This window comes from Acipenser ruthenus, unplaced genomic scaffold (assembly GCF_902713425.1).
Source record: "Acipenser ruthenus unplaced genomic scaffold, fAciRut3.2 maternal haplotype, whole genome shotgun sequence".
Taxonomy (NCBI): domain Eukaryota; kingdom Metazoa; phylum Chordata; class Actinopteri; order Acipenseriformes; family Acipenseridae; genus Acipenser; species Acipenser ruthenus.
The window spans coordinates 20,642-41,086 of NW_026708375.1; the positions used below are offsets into that span (position 1 = coordinate 20,642).

At 40.5% G+C, this 20,445-nt stretch overlaps 1 long non-coding RNA gene and 1 other non-coding gene across 2 annotated transcripts; both read right to left on the bottom strand.

The window, feature by feature from the left end:
• Positions 1-8,860: 8,860 nt before the first annotated feature.
• Positions 8,861-20,151, bottom strand: LOC131732022 (uncharacterized). The gene is made up of 3 exons (XR_009325239.1): positions 19,926-20,151; positions 10,705-10,996; positions 8,861-9,654 (listed from the first exon to the last, which is right to left on the bottom strand). It is a non-coding gene; the product is annotated as an uncharacterized LOC131732022 (long non-coding RNA).
• Positions 14,450-14,523, bottom strand: trnan-guu (transfer RNA asparagine (anticodon GUU)). The gene has a single exon. It is a non-coding gene; the product is annotated as a tRNA-Asn (tRNA).
• Positions 20,152-20,445: the final 294 nt, after the last annotated feature.

Below are 20,445 nucleotides of genomic sequence, written 5' to 3' on the forward strand. Positions count from 1 at the left end.
ACGCTGCAGTGAGAGAGCTGGAGTTGAAAATTCTCCAGTTAGAGAGCAGCCTGGACACAGACCACCAGGAGCAGACCCTGCAAACGCTGAGGGAGCAGAAACACATGCTGGGCAGCCTGCTGAAGGAAAGAGTGAAGGGGGCGCTGGTGCGCTCTCGCTTCATGGAGCTTAAAGACATGGACACCCCCTCCAGTTTCTTTTTTGGCTTGGAGAGGAGGAGAGCAGACAGCCGGAAGATGCACTGCGTCCGGACGCCTTGCGGCAGGGAGCTGTACAGCCGGGAGGAGATCAGCAGGGAGGCAGTAAAATTCTATTCTGAACTATACAGCAAAGAGCCTTGTGAGCAGAAGGATACAGACCTGCTGCTCCAGGATTTGCCCACCCTGAGCGAGGAAGAACAGAACCAATTAGACAAGCCACTAACATATCAGGAGCTGACCACTGCTGTTACACAGCTTTCAAAAGGAAAAGCTCCTGGCATTGATTGACTGCCCACTGAATTTTTTAAAAATTTCTGGACTGTGATTGGTGAGGACTTTTTGCAGGTGCTGGGAGAGAGCCTCCGAGATAAAGAACTGCCCCTCAGCTGCAGGAGGGCAGTAATCACACTACTGCCGAAGAAAGGAGACCTGTGTTTACTCAAAAACTGGAGACCTGTTTTGCTTTTATGTTCTGATTTTAAAATTATTTCAAAATGTCTGGCAAATAGACTAAAAATGTGTATAGGAGCTGTAATACACACGGACCAAACTTACTGCATACCGGGACGTTCCATTTTTGATAATTTGTTTTTAATTCGAGACTTTTTATCAATGGCTAAGACATGTGATTTGAATGTTGGGCTGGTTTCTTTAGATCAGGAGAAAGCGTTTGACAGGGTCGATCACACATACCTTTTTAAAACCCTGGAAGCCTTCGGGTTTGGCCCTGTTTTTATTTCTTATATCCAGCTTTTATATTGGAATGTTTTTAGCATTTTAAAGATTAACAATGGGCTGAGTCAGCCCTTCCCAGTGTGCAGGGGTATTAGGCAGGGCTGCTCCCTGTCTGGAATGCTTTATTCACTGGCCATAGAGCCCCTGCTGCACCTGCTGAGGGGCCGGCTGGTTGGCTGGGCAGTGCCCTCCTCACCCTCCTCTGTCGCAGTGAAGGTGTCCGCTTATGCAGACGATGTGAACGTGTTTGTGTGCAGTGACGGAGACATCAAGGCACTACAGCAGAGCCTGCACACATTCCAAGGAGCCTCTACAGCAAGAGTTAACTGGGCAAAGTGTGACACCTTCCTGTCAGGCAGTTGGCATGATTGCACCCCCCCTGTCCTGCCTGAGGCGCTGAGATGGGACAGGACAGGTATAAAAGTGCTGGGGGTGTTTTTTTGGAGTGGAGATATATATGCAGAAAAATTGGGAGGGCCTAGTGGACAGGGTGAGGGGGCGGCTGCAGAGATGGAGGGGACTGCTGGCCCAGCTGTCCTTTAGGGGAAGGGTCCTGGTGATTAATAATCTGGTGGCCTCCATGCTGTGGCACAGGCTGGTGTGTCTGGACCCTCCCCGGGGCATGGTGCAGGAGATCCAAAGAATACTGCTGGAGTTTTTCTGGAGCGGGAGACATTGGCTGAGGCCAGCGGTCCTGTATCTCCCCACTGATGAAGGGGGGCAGGGGTTGGTCTGCATTGCCAGCAGGGTGGCAGCCTTCAGACTGCAGGCGGTTCAGAGGCTCCTGTACGCTGGGGAGGAGGCTCATTGGAAGAGGCTAGCTTGTTTTTTCCTCAGCAGAGTAGGGGGGCTGTGGATAGACAAACACCTGTTTTTAATTGAGAGTGCCAGACTAGCTAAAGTAGGTCTCTCTTCTTTTTACTTGAGTGTTTTAGATGCCTGGAGGGCAGTGAGGGTGGCGAGAGATGAGGGGTCCCTGACAGGCAGGATCCTGTTGGAGGAGCCCCTATTTTTCAATCCGCTCTTCCCTGTACGTTTCTTTCAGTCAATGACGCTCTGTGCCAGCTTTGTGAGGGTAGGAGTGACCAGGCTGAGACATCTTATCAACTTTGAGCTCTCCTGCTGGCTGACTGCTACACAGCTGGCTGGGCGGCTGGGCTGGCACTCTGAGAGACTGGCAGAGAAAATGGTCAGTGAACTGAGAAGTTGTCTTTCCCCCGAGCTCAGGGAGGCTGTGAGAGAGGAGATGTCCAGCGGCACTGGGCAGAGACAAGACTTCATCTTTCCAGGGCTGCTAGTGTGTCCAGCAGTAGGTGAAGGAGAGGAGGGTGTAAGAAACGAGGGAATGTTATTAAACCTAGACACAGTTAAAGATCTAACTCTTCATACAGCAGAGAGTAAGAAGATCTACCAAATTTGTGTGAAGGCATCACATTCCCACCAGTTGAGGGGGTTGGTGGATTCAAGATGGAGGGCATGTCTGGAGGTAAAGGAGGGGTGCAGGCCAGTATGGAGGGTACTGTATAAACTGCCCCTCACCAAGAGAGCGGGGGACCTGCAGTGGAGGATCCTGCACTGTATTGTGTCCACCGGCAGGTTTCTCCACAGAGTTGATGCTAGCATTAGCTCAGAGTGCTGTTTCTGCTCTGCAGAGGAAACAGTGTTTCACATGTATAGTGAGTGTGTCAGGCTAGGACCACTCTTCCATCTCCTACAGGAGCTCCTGCAGGGCCTAGGCGAGGAGTTCACAAAAGAGCTTTTTATCTTTGGGGTTCCCTACAGTTTTAAAAAGAGAAACAGGTGTGTTTTAATTAATTTTATAATGGGTCAGGCAAAATTGGCCATTTTAAAATCCAGAAAGAACAGTATCTCTGGCGCCGGGCTGACTGATGTTGTGTTGCAGTTCAGGGTTATGGTGGTCAGCCGGATAAGAGTGGATTTTGAATTTTTTAAACTAAATAATAACCCGGAGGACTTCCAGGAGAGGTGGTGTGTGGGAGACGCCTTGTGTGCTGTGAGTGAGGAGGGGGAGCTCCAGTTTTTGTTCTAGTTTTAATTTTATTTTTTATTGTTTTACAGTGTTTTTATTAATTTTGGCTTTAATCTGTTTTTAACAGAAAGAAAACACTGTGTTTTTTTAATTGATTTTTTATGATCCTTTTATATTGGTAAAATCTATTTTTAAGGAGAACATGATGTATTTTAGGATTTTTTAATATTGCTAAATCTTAATTTTGTTATGTTTTACCTTTATTGAGTTTTAATGGATTTTTTTGGAATGTTAAATAAAGGATCTTAAAAGCCTTTCTTTCTTTCTTTCTTTCTTTCTTTCTCTCTCTCTCTTTTGCTCTTTCTTCTTTCTTTCTTTCTTTCTTTCTTTCTTTCTTTGTTTCTTTCTCTCTTTCTTTCTTTCTCTCTTTCTCTCTTTCTTTCTTTCTCTCTTTCTTTGTTTGTTTCTTTCTCTCTTTCTTTCTTTCTCTCTTTCTTTCTTTGTTTGTTTCTTTCTCTCTTTCTTTCTTTCTCTCTCTCTCTCTTTCTTTCTTTCTTTCTCTCGTTCTTTCTTTCTCTCTTTCTTTCTCTCTTTCTTTCGTTCTCTCTTTCTTTCTTTCTCTCTTTCTTTCTCTCTTTCTTTTTTCTCTTTCTTTCTCTTTCTTTCTTTCTATCTCTTTCTTTCTTTCTTTCTTTCTTTCTTTTTTTCTCTCTCTTTCTTTCTTTCTTTCTTTCTTTCTTTCTTTCTTTCTCTCTTTCTTTCTTTCTCTTTCTTTCTTTCTTTCTTTCTTTCTTTCTTTCTTTCTTTCTTTCATTCCTTACCCAGCGCTCTCTTGTTCTCCAGTGCTCCTTCCTGCTCCTCTGAATCTTCCAAAGTGTTGCTGAGATCTGTAAACACAGGCTGTGGTTACATTTTTAATGAGAGCAGTCCTGTGTTGTATCCAGTGCTATGAAAGGAATGACAGCATGGAATGGAGAATGCAAACGGACCGATTAGGAAAACTGGGATTTTTTAAAATTTTATTAAGATTTTTGTATCTGTACTGAAAACATGTAATTATGGTCATACAATTCTGCACTTTTGTTAATAACTGCAACAGTGTAGAATAGTTGAATTAATATTATATAAATAAACCACTTTAAAGTGCCACCTATTATATAAGGCAAGGAATTGTAATAAATCAACTTGCAGTAAACAGTTTGCATTTTTAATATCTCTTAAAAAATTATTATATTAAATCTGCTGTATAAAAAGTGGTTTGAATATTAGCACAATAAATGAAAGAGCAGGTCTATATGTTTCAAGGATGTGTATATTTTGTGAAAAAGGTAAATCAAACTGAATGAACATTTTTAAATCTCAGTGTATTTTATACACACCCTGCAATGGTTTATTGAAGAGATGAGCAGGAGGCAAGATCGACTCGAAGGGAAATTTCAAATGCAAACCTTGATTTGTTTCCCCCCCCAATATATTTAAATATTTACTGTTTATGACTGTTTCATTTCTAATGTTCTTATAAATGATAAGAAACGACGAGTTGATTTGGCTATTCACGTGGATAAGCCACAGCTGCATTTTACAGTACCAGGGAATCCTTCTGGTCTGAAGCAGCCTCTTAATAAGGGGTCCCCATGGTGGGAGGTGGTTGATGCAACACATGGGAGTTTTCAAGTTCTCTAAATGCTGTTTCTTATTCTAGTAGAGTACAGGCTCATCAAATCAATCCCCAAGACAAGTAGACAAACCTCTGTGTTGAGAATATAGGACTGAGTTCTGGAAGAATGGATCTTACCCAGTTCTCTCTTGCTGGCCTGGTAATCATCATCTCCCAGCTCAAGGAGGCTCCTTGCATCTGCACACAGAGGAAATGGAGGGGGTGGAATCATTCTTTTAAATGGCAATGTACAAATTAAGAACAAAGAAGGATATTCTTATGGTAAGTTGATTATTCAATGATGCAGCATTGAGGAAAAGCCTGCCTTCTCCACTATGTTATCTCATGGAAGACTGCCTGCTATCTCCCTACCCTTCTGTTATTCTGATGAAAGTCAGTCAATGCATTCTCTTCCCCCATTTATTTTAGGTTGAAGGCAATCAATGCAATCCCTCCCTCCCTCCCTCCCCATGTTACTCAGGAGAAAGGCAGTCTTACCAGCCCCTGACAGAAGACATGCTGTCAGGACCAAGAGGTGAATGGCTCTTGTAGTCCAGGCTTTCATCTTGACAAGGTGCTGATGCTGCTTTTCCACTCTTCAGCTGCTCTGGTCCCTCCACCCTGCTCTGTTTTATACCCTCTCCCAGGCAAATGCACTCCTTCACCACTAAACCCTCACCAAGGACCCTTTCTTTCTCTACACTGTGATACTGTGTGATGCCCTCCTCTTCCAAATTTCCATACTTCACTTGAAAACTATTTCCTCTATACCCTATGATCCAAATCTATTGACACAGTGTCAGTGATCTCCATTGTTCTCTTAACACAGAGCAGGATCAGTGCTGGGATCAGCAGGTGCAGACAGGTGGCCCCATATACAGTATTAAAGGCAATAGAATAATTAGTTATCAGTCATGCAAAATGAAGCATTCTCTGGAATTTCATATCTACAGTACAGTACTGCAAACACCTGGCTCACAAACATGTTCATTATACCAGGTGTTGTGGTTGAGCTGCTTCTTTCATTAGCAAATCAGTCAGCTGCTGTACGGTGTGGAGTGCATGTTTCTTATTGAAACATTTCACAAATGTATTACCAAGTCTCTTTTTAGAAGGAAAAAGTAGGATTGAAATACACAGTGGGTGTGAGAGAAGGACCTTGGTGTTGTGATAGAGTCATTTCTACCAGCAACAGGGATGCAATCATAAAGGTGAAGACTAATCCCGGGGCTTAAAGGAACGAGCTGTGAAGAGGGTACTGAATCTGTTTAGCTTGAACACAGAACAATTAGGCGGACTTGACTGAAGTCTTTAAAAACTTGAAAGGTGTTGACAAAGTTAACCCAAACTAATACCTCAAGCATAGCACTGACACCAGGGTCAGAGGGCACTGTTGGAAATTAAGTGTGGATAGCCATAGGACAGAGGGTAGTAGACACCTTCTCATAGAGTGTGGTGAGGGGATGGAATGGGTTACCAAGTCATGTTGTTAGGACTGGGATCCTTTAAGACCCGACTTAACAGGTTTGAGATCAATCAGCTGCTGCACTGATGGGCCAAATGTCCTCCCTGGTTCTGTGTTCTGAATTCTGGATCTCCAGTGTGCTGGCATTGATTGGTAACTCCTCTCCAGAGTCAGTTGTTTTCCTTGTACACTCAACCAACCCTAAATATGCTGAGAGAACAGTTGAGGGAACTAAATCAATTCAGTCTGGAACAAAAAAAAGACTAGAGGAGACTAAAAAGCTTTTAAAAAGTTGGAGTTAACTGTAGTCACTCTTTCAAGCACAGTAGAGAGACCAGGACTAGAGTACACAGTTATAAACTGAGTGGAGACAGACTTAGGACAGAGGTTAGGAGACACATCTTCTCACAGTAAGTTACTTAACCTCCATTTGCTCCGTCCTTCGGATGAGATGTAAAACCGAGGTCCTATTGGAAGTGACTCTGCAGCAGAAATTGTTGGTGTATAGTTCATTCCCTAGTCTGTGTAGTTGCTTTGGATAACAGCGTCTGCTAATTGACACATTTATTATTACACCCAGAGTCAAAAAGGGCTCGGGTTGACGTGCTCCTCCAACTAGGCAACATCCCTTGCAGTGGAGTTAACAAACAATCAACAGACAAGGGAACTGAATCTATTTAGCCTGGAACAAAGAAGGATTAGAGAAGACACTTCTCACAGAGTTGGGAGTGTTTGAAATGGGTCACTAGAATGGTGCTGCTGCAGAGTCATTAGGATGTCTTTAAAAGCCAACTCGATGAAAGTCAGGGATCAGTCAGCTACTAGAAAAGTATTGATGCATTAAATTCCCTGATTTTGTTCATAACTTTTCTTATATTATTAAATCAATGCCCTATTGTAAGTGACTCTGCATATAATGCACAGTTCACAGCCTACCTCTGTAAAGCACTGTGAGATGGTGGTCCACTATGAAAGGTGCTATATTAAAATAAATATATTATTATTATATTATTACAAGCTAAAAAGATTATTATTTATTTATTTCTTAGCAGACACCCTTATCCGTCTTACAACATTTGGAATTCAAAGAGAAAGAATAAATATGGTGTTTAACTTGTGGTGCAATATATGAACATGTGAGCCTCCACACCTTGCATTACACTCAAATGCAGGTGCATAAGCTTCTATATGAAACCAAAGGAGTAACTGCACCTGCACAGAAAACAGCACATACTCAAGTATAAGCGCATGTGTCAATTCCTAGTGAGTATACGGTAATAAAACTAAACCTGATCTCATTGCTAAACATTACTACAGTACTAGCTTCAATAGTTCCTTTAAACAAACCTCTCCCAATTCCAATAATATGACATTATTAGTACATAAATAGGTTACTTTTTAATTAACCAACCATTAAGAACACAATGAACAATGTTTGATAGTTTTAATGAGCTCGTTGCTAACAGTTACTAGACTAAACAAGCAGCACTTCAAATGAAGCTTGACCACTGCTCCCACTGAACACCTGATTGTGCATTTCAAAGGAACTTTGATGGATATCACATCACTGATGCATGTGCTGAAATATGGAAATATAAAAAGCAAATGTGTCACCAGTAGTTCAATTGCTTTTTGAGTAATGGCTTCTTTCTTGCCACCCATCCATACAGGCCAGCTTTGTGGAGGGACTGGCTTATTGTTGATGTGTGAATGCTGACCCCCACCTTAGACACAGAACTTTGCAGATCTCTCAAGGTCATTGGTGGCTTCAGTGACATCCCGAACCAGTTTCCTGCTTGTCCAGCTGCTCAGTTTGGGAGGGCGACCTGATCTGGGTAGTGTCTGGTGGTATGATGCATCTTCCACTTCTTAATGATGGCCTTCACTGTGCTGAGAGGGATAATCAGAGCCTTTGAAAAGTTCTTGTACCCTTCTCTGTGCCTCTCTACCACTTTATCCCTGACTTGTTTCGAAAGCTCCTTGGACTTCATGGTTGCTTTGTTGGTTCACTATGTGAGTTGCAGCTTGAAAGTCTTTATATGCCTGAATGTAATTATCTACAAGTTAAACCACTTTGAGTACATACAGGCTAAAACTATTTCACTAATTTTGTGACCTTTAACTTTATCAATGTGGAGTAGTTTGTGTAGATTCTACATGTAAAGTCTAATTTGAAAGCGTCATGCAGTATGCTCACATGCCAACAAAATGTGAAAACTTTGCAGGGGGGTGAATACTTCTTGCAAACCACTGGAATTGCATGATAAAAATGTCTTGTGCAAAATGCTTTTTCGGGTTCCCATTCGCTCAGTTTATTTTACTTGAGAAAACCCGGCTTTCATCAGACGTCATGCAAATGAAGGGGAAAGGTGGGGGTTGCTATATAAATTAGCCATGTGTAAAGTTCTTGTGCTGTTTTTTGCAGATGGCTCATGAAAATGTTGTTTCCGTGCACAGAGAACTGGTACACGAGAGAATCTAAGCTGATGTAATAAAGCTGTGATTTCTAAATACCTTGTGGCTGTTTGTTTAATAGAGTCCCCCAGAGAGAGAGGGGAGTATTCAACACATCAGGAGCAGAAATCACCTTGTTAAGAAGCAATGGTATGCAGCCCATTAAAGTGCTAAAAGGTCTCTGGCGCACCCTGCTGGAAACAGTATTGATTTTACACTTCAAGCTGCCCGCATGATAACTGTGGTATACTGTGCTGCGTCTTGAGGTACCGCAGATTCACCATGGTATCAGGGAAGATTCCAAACAACACACTGCAAGAGGCTGAGCAATGCAGGAGGAAAAAAAGAGAAACTTGCACTCATAATAACAATCTATTTAATATATTACTAATGTGATGTAACACAATCAGAATGCTCAACAACATGATGAACACAGATTTTGGTGAGTTTTTGATCTGAACAGATTGTGATTAGGGGTGACCCTATTTATCAAGCAAGTTTATTATTTTGTTTTCAGTTAATATTTCTGTATTTAGTAGAATGCACTCCTGTTGTTTAGGTGTCCCCAAGTGTCTGCATTTCTGAGAATGTTCTCAAGTCCTGTAAGAGCCTGCAACTGACTTAACTTCTTCACACTAAGTGCAGGGACAGGATTACACATATGTGTGAATGTTATGGTGTCTTGTGCGGTTTCCTAACTGACTGAATCTCTTCCCACAAACAGCACAGTGATAATGTTTCTCTCCTGTGTGAATGCGCTGGTGTCTTTTAAGCAGTGATATATGATTGAAACTCTTCCCACAATCAGCTCAGGAACACGGAGTCCCTCCTGTGGGATTTCCCTTGTGAGTTTTAGGAACATCTAATTGACAGGAACTCTTCCCACCTTTAATAGAATGAGGTAAGGTCTTCAACTTGCCCTGGGTTTCAGAATTGTTAAAACATACAGAATGTGTCATCGCTGTACTCTCCACAGTAAGTGGGTGTCTGTCTTGTAAGGAAGGGATTGTAACTGAGTGAGTTCTCAATGTCTTCATATTTTCTTCTTGGGGTGTCGTTTCTCTGTGTTTCTTGCACTGTGGTTTGCCTCTAGAAGCGTTTTTGCACTGGGGTGATAGAGTGGAGTCGTGTTCTCCTTCATCTACTTTAGAAGCTAAAGAAAGAAAGAGAAGAGAGACAAAGGTTATTGTACAGAATTCTTCCACATGCACTGTTCTGAACACAAGTGAATGAGCAGTTCAGTGATTGGTTGCTTGAGATGAGGTGGATTCATTCACCAGTTAGTGTCCCGCAAGTTTCAGTCACAGCAAAAATGATGTCAACATGTCAGCCAAGTGGAAAATGAAAAACATGCTTTTTTTAATGTTTAAAATGGAATATTTTAAATCGAGCCAACAGAGCATCATGAAAAATCCTATTTAGTACCTGCATTTTGATAGTACTGCAATGTATCTAATATTTAATTTGTTTTTTGATAATTAATAATTAATATAGAAATTATCTGTTGAGCTGGTCTGCTGTACAGAACACCTCCACACACATACGTACTGTACTGTGACAATAATAACACAGCAATGCTTACTGTGAGACACACAAAAGTGAAATGTGGCATTGCGAGCAAACATTACAATCCTCGGGATAGTTGCAGTGAGATGAGCGTTTAAAAATGATATTGTATTTGCATAAAGTGTAAGAAATAAAATAAGACTCATGTTGGTGATCCTGCTGCATACATTCTCCACAGAAATTCTCTACTGAAATGTTTCTTCTGGTGACGCTGAGGAACCCAACTGGATTTGGCATCACCCAGTGATGGGACATGTGATCCCTGCAGCTCTGTAAAGCTGTGGGAGCAGAACTGCAAACAGCCTACCAGGAATGAGGAAAGGCAAAGATCTAACACAGGGGTGTCCATCCAGACACAGGAGTATCACTTTATATAACTGAACCTGTTCAATGTGGAGTGGAATGGCCTCCAGGAGCGTGATTGGACACCGCTGATCTCACAGCATTCTAAAGAGGCGTGGCAGCGGCTGCACATCTAGCAGGTGCCTCAGAAGCAAGCACAGTGATGTCCTTGTTGACATAGTGGTTGGGCAGCTCCCCTTGGTTAAAATATGAATCTCAAGCACACTGCTGGTGTTCAGTACCAGTTTCTGCAGGATGAATAGGCAGCTCAATGCTGCTTGTTTTGTAAGATTACCTCTAAATCCCAGTTCACATTCAGATGGAGAGTCATCACACAGGTTGGATCCCAGCTTGTTGTTCTCCTCAAGTGTACAGACATGATTTTCATGAGGAAGTTCCTCTGCGATGGGGACACATTCCTGCTCTATGAATTCCTCTTTAATAGGAACACATTCCTGTTGAGGGACCTCTTCATCTTTAACACATGCCAGCTCTGTAACCTGCATTAGACTTGCACAGCACTCCTGCTTCTATCTTTGGCCCTTCCTGTGCTTCAGATTCAGGGATAGCGTGGCTCTCTTTGGGATCTGTGGGAAACAAAACTGTATACAATTAGATCTCTTACTTACCAGCTATGTTTGTTAGTTGCTTTGATCAGGGATTTAAAGTTACTGTTCCTCAGTTATTTCGTTTAGGGGTGAGCCGGTATAATAGTTTGGTGGTTTAGGTACATGATGGCATTGATACCATTCCTGTTATTCTACATTGCAATTATTGGTTAACGCTGTGTTTGTGTTCCTATGAACAAAGTGAAGGAAAAGGCATTTTCATATGAACATCTTTTTATTCTACGTCCTGTACAAGATTCAGTGCTGCTGGTCTTTCTCACCTCCTGTAGCCTCACACTGGAGCATTGCATCCACTTCTACCTCCCTGTCAATCACCATCATGACCGCCGTTCTGCCTTTGCATTGTTCTAATGCAAACATCCATTTCTCTACTGCAAACATGCTTAGAAACCAAGCCAGGAGACTTGCAGTCTTAGCAAAGTGTCTGAGGAATGTCTTTTTGTTACCTGATACAGTATTGAGAATGGTTTTGAAGGAAATGGTCAATGCAGGATGCAAGTTGAGCAGACAAGCGACTACAGCAGGATAGCCTGCTTATTCTCAAAGCAGTTTCATTTAAACAGGTGATTTACACAACTCAAACTTTTTAAAGTGCAGCAATATGTTTTTTGTACAAACTCCACCTGTGTAATAATCATTAGGCACAACATTGGAAGCTTACTTGAGCAACGTCACATGACCTGTAGATATAAATCCAATAACATCCCTTGTAGTATTAAAATACATTTGTAATGGTGTGGCTCTCCCTATTGTATGTATCCCGTGCAAACTCATCTCTGCTCTTAAATAATAACCTGTATTAGTAAATGTTTATAAGCAATATGAGCGACGGTGTGTAGAGCCGCTTTCACTGCGTGCTCGATGGTAGAGGCGAGCTCGTCTTGAAAGAGCGACACGGACACACTGACGCGTCCATCTTCACTGGTTTGAGTTTCAGACTGGTCTAGCGGAATCCTCTTTTCAATCAGAAACACCGCCTGCGGTTCTTATTTAGTAATATTTATTTTTTTACTGTAGCCTTCCCATTCAAATACATTCATGACTTCTTCTGGTGTGATAAAGAAAGAACACAAACAACAGGCTTTGCAAGGAGTAACTTTACTTTGGTCTTTCAGAATCGCGCAGAGCTCTGCTGGAGCTTCAACGCGTTTGTTTCTCAGTAAATCATCTCATTGAAAAGCTCGACTTGTCTGTAGCTGCGACTGACGCGCTCCGCTCTGTGTGTGAAATTCAACACAGAAAAGGGATGCTTTCCTTTTCACGGAACTCCGTGCAGGTAATAAACAAACACAAAAATCACTAATTATTAGAAAACATTTCATCCCAGCCTAAATATTTTAAACAGCAGGAGACAGCGTGTTGTAAAATCATCACTGACTGCAGCCACCTCTCCACACATGAACAAAACAAACCTCTCTATTTTCTGAACTGAAATGAAAGCGTCACCAGCAGAAGGCGGGTCTGGTTGGAGTCATCGCGTATTATTGGCTGTAGAAACACTCTATCCCCAGCATGTGAGTCTGATTGGCTGTAGAAACACTCTATCCCCAGCATGTGAGTCTGATTGGCTGTAGAAACACTCCATCCCCAGCATGTGAGTCTGATTGGCTGGCCTCCCTGTCGGAGGCGGTTATGAAACTGGATGCCAGAGTTCGCCATGTTGGCTCTTTCAGCGCTGTGTTCAATGCGATGCATTCAGGCGCGTTAAGTAAGTGAGCCGCTCAGAAAGCACACTGAGTTGAATTTAAATGACTTAACGCTCTGCTACAGGAGAGCGCTGAGCGACTTTTAAAAATGGCGAATAATAATGATTTGCTTGTTTGTGTTTCTGAGGTGATGGTTGATGAAATGGCCCCGTGTTATTATTATTATTTATTTCTTAGCAGACGCCCTTATCCAGGGCGACTTACAATTGTTACAATATATCATATTATTTTTTACATACAATTCCCCATTTATACAGTTGGGTTTTTACTGGAGCAATCTAGGTAAAGTACCTTGCTCAAGGGTACAGCAGCAGTGTCCCCCACTGGGGATTGAACGCATGACCCTCCAGTCAAGAGTCCAGAGCCCTAACCACTACTCCACACTGCCCTACTACTCCACACTGCCCGTGTGAAGTTACTGTCCCCTGCTGGACCTCGCTGAGTTCGGCGCTCTGTTTGGACTGAACCTCATATCTGTCTGTGTTTAATACCGACAATACCGACGTTAATAATGAACATTATGAATAATATTAATACTACAAGCCTAATAATAATACATTAATAAATATAAAACAGCTCTACATTTAAAAAGAAAAATGAAATTAAATGATACAAATTCGAAAACAACCATTTTTACATTATTGTCTACATGCATCATCTCAAATAATTACAGTGTCATTTATCAGACCCTTCGGCGTTGTCTTTTGAAGAATTAAACCTGCCAGATCGAACGCAGGCTAACATTCAATTAATTAATTAATTAATTAATTAATTAATTAATTAATTAATTAATTAATTAATTAATTAATTATATGTATTTTCTATAGCGCCCCATATGCGCTTCACAAAATCTACTTAAAAACAAGACAATATCTAATTGTAAGCCTGGAAGAACAAAATAAGTCTTCAGTGTAATTTTAAACAAAGAGCGCTTTCCACGATTTAAGATGCTTTAGAGAGACAGAATATTGGAATTGGCAGCCGAAACTGGGGGATAAAACTGCCTGTGATCAAAGTGGGCAGAAAAGTTGCATACTTTGCATAACGTATTTGGGAGATAAGAAAACGGATCATCTCTGATTTGCAACGTTTCCATGGTTCGGCCCGGCCACTGCCGTGTGGCTGGTTAAAACGATGTTCAGTTTTTTTCTGTTGCTTGGTAATTCAGTCATGAGGCAGTTGTAGCAGAGTGGCGCAGCGGAAGCGTGCTGGGCCCATAACCCAGAGGTCGATGGAGCGAAACCATCCTCTGCTAGCTTGTTTTTCTTCTGTTAGCAAACTATTTTTTTCTAAAATATTAACTGAAGGCAATTAATTAATATTACCTTTCGCAATCAAGTATGATATAATGCGCAAGGATACTTGTCTTTCATAAGAGCTGAAATAAATTATAGCGCTTTGAGATTATATGTTACTAGCGGATTGTTTAGAAATGTACCTAATTACATTACAACTGTTCTAAAAAAAGAATGTTATCTCGAAAAATGAGCCTTGTCAAGCTGAAATAACTCAGCTGGGAGAGCGTTAGACTGAAGATCTAAAGGTCCCTGGTTCGATTCCGGTTTTTGTCAAACAGCACGAATATTTTTGTTTTGTATTATTTTGAACAAAAACAGAGCACATTTTTTTCCCTCAGTGTAATTGGAGGAAATAATAATGTATCAGAGTGCCATTTTCTAATGTGATTAAGACATGCAAAAATCATCGTCCCTGGGTGGGCTTGAACCACCAACCTTTCGGTTAACAGCCGAACGCGCTAACCGATTGCGCCACAGAGACCAACCTGTTAAACCGCCAAAGCATACGGGAGGGATTAGCAAGGCGAGATGCTGCAGAACGTGATCGAGGGAGCAGTATAGTCTAAATAATGACCCGAAGTCAAATGCCTTTGTTGAAACTCTATCAGATTTGTACAAGGCAAGCACACGTAGGAAATATAAATACAATATCCTGTCTGCCAACGTTCATAATAATGAATACATCTTTATTTCAAAATACGTAGCTATGTAACGGATCTTTTCAAAACACCCATACACAAAAACAAAATAGATCTTTATTTCAACTGAAAAACAAACTTGCTTCATGGCTGCTGCTACAGCACTCGAGCACGTAGTGCCTAGCGTGAGCGGACATAGCAGATAACAAGATCTACAAAATATCACATGCCAAGAAAAAAAAAAAAAAATTAATAGCACCATTTCTGGTCTCTGAATGGAGGTGTGGTTTCAAATCCCACTTCTGACAGTTCACTTTTACTTATTTTTAAAAGGAATAAATGTGTTCATTTTACTATAAAAGATTGTTTTAAGGAAATCAACAGCTGATACCAAACTCTTGTCAGCACTTAAAGCCATTTTAATTTCCATTTTTAATTGGGAAATTAGCTCAAATGGTAGAGCGCTCGCTTCGCATGCGAGAAGTAGCGGGATCGATGCCTGCATTCTCCAAATAGTTTTAATGTATCTGCGTATTTAGTCCCAACGCATTATGGAGATAAATACAAAGTGTGACAATTTTTTGTAACAGAGACGCCCGCCCTAAATGTGTATTTAAAAGCACAGTCTCCTAATTTGTAATAGTCCCCAGGCTGAAAAACTGCATTGCGCCCTCCATCGTATGTCTTCCGAGAAGCACAAAGGGAGATTTTTTTATTTATATATTTTTTTAGCAATGGAAGAGTTTATGTTATTTGGGAATAAATATAAATGGCTTGAAGTTTGCTTGCATTGGTTTGAATACATGTAATTGTGATTACATAGACTTTCCTGTCCAGTGTTGCTTTCTTCTTAGATGTGGTCTCAGTGCTGACTTCACAGGTTGGTCTCTGTGGCGCAATCGGTTTCTGCGTTCGGCTGTTAACCGAAAGGTTGGTGGTCCAAAGCCCACCCAGGGACGATGCTTTTTGCATTTCTTAATCACATTAGAAAATGGCACTCTGATACGTTGTTATTTCATCCAATTACACTGAAGAAAAACATGTTCTCTGTTTTTTAGTTCAAAATAATACAAAACAAAAATAGTCTTGCTGTTTGCCGAAACTCGGGATCGAACCAGGGACCTTTAGATCTTCAGTCTAACGCTCTCCTAGCGGAGTTATTTCGGCTTGAAAAGACTAGTGTTTTTTTGTCACTCCACTAAACCTGTGTATTATGAGAAACGTTCAACAGTTCAACAGAATTACCATAATAGAATCCGATGCCTTTACAAATGCTTTTCGAAACTGTTAAGTTTTCTTCCAAATGCGGTTCTCAACAAATGTTTTTTTTTTTTTTTTTTTTTTTGTATTCCTTCCAGAGTAAGTCCAAAAGGCAAACACTGGAACTGGCTGCCTGAAAGTGCCGCGCTTGAACTGTCTCAACAAACGCTTAGCTCTAAAACGTGTACATTGAAAGTCTATTAACATCTTTAACACAATCATCTATAGTCCAATAGCGGTTAATCCACAGGGTGAGCAATAAAGTGGCTGTTGGCTTTGTTTAAATATTAACAAGACATTTTCATGATTCACGCGTATTCTGAACAAGCACAATAGAATATGGTAATGAAAGGACAAGAAAATAACAGGTTTATTGGCTCTGGTCTTGTATCATCACCCTGACTACTGTCAGAAAGTGGCATTAATAAAAACGTCATTATGCAAAGTTCCCAATGCGCAAATACGCAACATATTTAAACTTCTTCACAATCTTAAACCTTTCCACATGAATTAAAAAAAAAAAAGCTTATCTGCAGGTACGGCCTTTTACCAATGTAACACTCTGCTTTGTTATCAGAATGAACCCGGGCCGCCTGGGTGAAAACCAGGAAAACTAACCGCTAAACCATGTGGGAAACTGATTAGCAAAATCATGGGCATGGAACAGTAGCTAGTATACAATACAGTGATTGGTAAAAGAACCACAAAAATGATATTTCATTACAAACACTTTCCAAATGAAAGCAAACTTCAAGCCATTTCTATTTATTCTCAATTAACACAAACTCTTCATTGCTAAAAAAAAACTATAAAAAATCTCCCTTTGTGCTTCTCGGAAGACATACGATGGAGGGCGCACTGCAGTTTTTCAGTCTGGGGAATATTACAAATTAGCGGACTGTGCTTTAAAATACCATGTAGGGTGGGTGTCTCTGTTACAAAGAATTGTCACACTGTATGTATCTACATAATGTGTTGGGAGTAAATACGCAGATATATTAAAACTATTTGGAGAATGCGGGCATCGACCCCGTTACTTCTCGCATACTAAGCGAGCGCTCTACGATTGGAGATAATGTCCCCTGAGTCATGCTAGCGATTCTCATAGGCTACATCGCAGCTTGATATGAGCAATTCAGATTGTCCTAATGTCTGCCTTTTGCAAATTCAAAACATTTTTTTTAATTAAATACCAAATATTTCGACTAGAGGTATGTTTTCAATTTCTTCAAAAAGTAGTCTCAGCTCGTTGATTCAGTCGCTTTAAAATCCACCTCTGTGTCCCGATGCAGCAGTGCTGTGTGCTGTGGCTCGAGCTTGTTTGACGAGGCAGACAATGCAAAAATGCCAAAACTTGCTTTTGTATCACACGACAAACTTAAGGTATGCTTCAAAGACTTGGCTGTCTCAAGTTAGTTTGTATTGTTAATGTAACACCTCGTTGTTGCCCAGTCATTGTATATGAAGTAGATTGCCAGCTGGGGGCGACGGTCTGCCAATAAAAGTTGACTATATTTGCAAGGATCATTTTTAGAGTGAAACATGTTTTGAAGGGATCGGTCTCGGTATCCACCAGGAGGAGTGTGAGTGGGAGTGTTTTCCTCTCAGCACCGAGACAATAAAATGTGGAAAAGTCCAAGGGGGTGAATACTTTTGAGAGCCACTGTATTTGCATGGTCCAGTATAAGAAGGTATGTGGTTTCGTCAATGTTTTATTAAAAACGAACTGTGTGTGTATGCAACCGCAGTCTCTCGAGAGTAAGGTTAACAGATTCACGTTTCTGCAATCCTGCTTTCTAGGGGAAAAAAACGTTAGGTGGTTACGTTTTCACTTTCAACCACAGTGCTTAGCGGCAGCTTTTGTCAATATTCTCTTTTTATGTTCATTTTCTGTGAACATTAGTTCATGGATAATCTTGTTTGCGTTAATCCAATTAAATTGTTAGAAAACAATTACCATTCTTTAGTCCTTTCGTTTTAATTCCGTACATGGTCTTGTAGTGCTAAAATATACACTGCCTTCTTAAATTCTGTGACATACAAAAAATATTTCAAGATTGCAGTGGTGGTAATCTCGATCAAAAAGGATATTCTATCTCCATACGGTATAACCTGAGGGATTAAATGAAGCGCTAGGATTATCATGTTTTCTGTGATATAATGCGCAAGGATACTTGTCTTTCATAAGAGCCGAAATAAATTATACCGCTTTGAGATTATGTCTGTTACTAGCGGATTGTTTAGAAATGTACTGAATTATATTGCAACTGTTCTGTCTAGGAAATGTATCTGTAACATTTATGTAATTTCTTTGTGGTTTTTTGATCACGTTAATTTGCTAACAGACTGTGCTGATTTGTTTTTAACCTTGAAGCGATCACTCTGTTTGCCGTATATTTTCTTTCTGTAAGGGGAGTTTCCTTGTGATCCCAACGAAACAGGTGGCCCTCCTTAATATAAACAGAAAAAGAATAAGTACACGCACACCCCAGGTGATTTATTGCAGCTTCAGACTTCGGAGGATCAGCAGTGTACTGCAGTGTTGTGAAATGTCATCTGTGTAATTCAGGATGGTTGAGCGGTCTCAGGAGCTGCGTTCAGATCGCAGTTACTCTGTAAGCGTGGGGTCGAATCCCAGTGCTGACAGTTCTTTTTTGGAGTCGAATCCCAGTGCTGACAGTTCTTTTTTGGAGTCGAATCCCAGTGCTGACAGTTCTTTTTTGGAGTCGAATCCCAGTGCTGACAGTTCTTTTTTGGAGTCGAATCCCAGTGCTGACAGTTCTTTTTTGGAGTCGAATCCCAGTGCTGACAGTTCTTTTTTGGAGTCGAATCCCAGTGCTGACAGTTCTTTTTGTTCATTATCCACTCGGCCACGACTACATGCTCTCACGGTTTTTCGTGAAAACATCCATATTTTTGTCAAAAGAAGCAAACGACACCCGCAGTAATGCTGTAGATGGCAGTATAGGCTAAATAATGAACCGAAGTCAAATGCCTTTGTTGAAACTCTATCAGATTTGTACAAGTCAAGCACACGTGGGAAATAATAATACAATATCCTTTCTGCCAACGTTCATAATAATGAATACATCCTTATTTCAAAATACGTAGCTATTTAACTGATCTTTTCAAAACACCCATACAAAAAAACAAAATAGATATGTATTTCAACTGAAAAACTAACTTGCATCATGGCTGCTGCTACAGCACTCGAGCACGTTGTGCTCAATCCTCCACAGGTTGGGTACTTCTCAACTCAGGTTAAGGTTGATACTGTATAAATGCAGAACCAATCGTTCCAGATGGGTAAGACCATTCATTTTTTAACATGTAATTCGATTTTTGTATTATTATTATTATTATTATTATTATTATTATTATTATTATTATTATTATTATTATTATTATTTATTTCTTAGCAGACGCCCTTATCCAGGGCGACTTACAATCGTAAGCAAATACATTTCAAGTGTTACAATACAAGTAATACAATAAGAGCAAGTATTGGTATTATTTGTATTGAGGCCGGGAGGCTGCAGTTGTTTCTAAGCGACAATTAATCTTGAATTACATTCTTAGGGTTCGTGTCATACGACTTTGTGTCATCAAAGCTGTTTTTGGTGACGTCCAGTGGATTATTTTTGAAATATTTGGTTCTGTCGTTCAGTATTAGCAAATAAGACGACAAATTAATAGCTCAGTTGGTTAGAGTGAAAGAAACTTCTACCACTCAGCCCGGTTAGCTCAGTCGGTAGAGCATGAGACTCTTAATCTCCGGGTCGTGGGTTCGAGCCCCACGTTGGGCGTCCTTTTTAAATACAAATTGTAGATGTTTCTTCGAGGCAACGGAGCAATTTCTGATTCTGTTCACATTGTATACAGTATTGCAACAAAATTACTTATTGGTCATTGTCCAATTGCAATTGCTATTGTAAAATGCGTGCATCGTTTATAGCTATAATGATATTGAAATAAATAATCTTACTTTTTTGGGTTGGCTTCAATCCGTTTCTTTTTTTACATTACATCATTCATGGAGCAACAGTAGGTATGTGCGTAATAAACCCAATCGGGCCTTGATACAATAAGAAACACCTTCGATATGGTTATCATGTGTCTGCTGCTGCGCGCCGCAAGCCGTGTCATGTGATACTGGGGGAAGCCAATCCGCGCAACAGGAATTATAAACAATAACAGCTGTTCATATATGACGATGAATATTTTACAATAAAACATCTTGAAAATCCATTTATGAAGAAAAAGTAAAACAATCAGATTAAAAACAGTTCGACACAAGTAAAGGAAATAACAAATACCAGTACATACAAATAAATACATGCATAATTTTAAAATAAAATAAAGATACTAGGGGTTTATATCAAATAACTGTTTCATTAAAGTCAAACTTTATTTATACGCGTTAAATATTCTATATACTCTAAAAATATATATTGAGGAGCAGAATTTTGACACATGAATATGAGATATTTATCTTTTGCATTGTC